The sequence below is a fragment of the Sinocyclocheilus anshuiensis genome, unplaced genomic scaffold (genome assembly GCF_001515605.1).
Source record: "Sinocyclocheilus anshuiensis isolate Anshui unplaced genomic scaffold, SAMN03320099.WGS_v1.1 scaffold532, whole genome shotgun sequence".
Lineage (NCBI taxonomy): Eukaryota > Metazoa > Chordata > Actinopteri > Cypriniformes > Cyprinidae > Sinocyclocheilus > Sinocyclocheilus anshuiensis.
The window spans coordinates 1,078,313-1,078,707 of record NW_015555819.1 but is presented as its reverse complement, the minus strand read 5'-3'; the positions used below and the strand labels follow the sequence as shown (position 1 = coordinate 1,078,707).

The window sequence follows — 395 nt, the reverse complement described above, 5'->3', positions numbered from 1 at the left end:
TCTGCAATGCTGCGGGTTTGGTCCACGCCCCTAACGTTCGTCAGGTTCTATGGCCTAGATATCCGAGCCACTCCGGGCTCCTCTGTTCTCTCGCCCTAGCTGTGCTCTTACACACTAGGCAGGGATTTGTAAGTCTGGTGGCATGGGCATACTCGTTCCCATAGCGTTTCGACGCAGCTCGAGTTCCTGAAGGGAACATCTCCAGGTTACACATGTAACCCTGGTTACCCGAGGGAACAAGACGCTGCGTTTCAGTGCCATACTTCCGGCATCCCTGTGAGCACTTGCTTAATTTCCCAGAAGCTGCCTCTGTATCCACCGCACCTGCTTTTAAGCCTCCTGGTCTCTACGTTACCCCGCCCGTGACGTCTCGCCCATCCATTGGACTGATTACA

General features: G+C 54.7%; 1 protein-coding gene across 1 annotated transcript in view; it reads right to left on the bottom strand.

Moving 5' to 3' along the window:
* LOC107675245 (ATP-binding cassette sub-family C member 8-like) overlaps positions 1 to 395 on the bottom strand; it is an 80,376-nt gene that overhangs the window by 4,531 nt on the left and 75,450 nt on the right. The gene's annotated exons all lie outside the window — the stretch shown is intronic.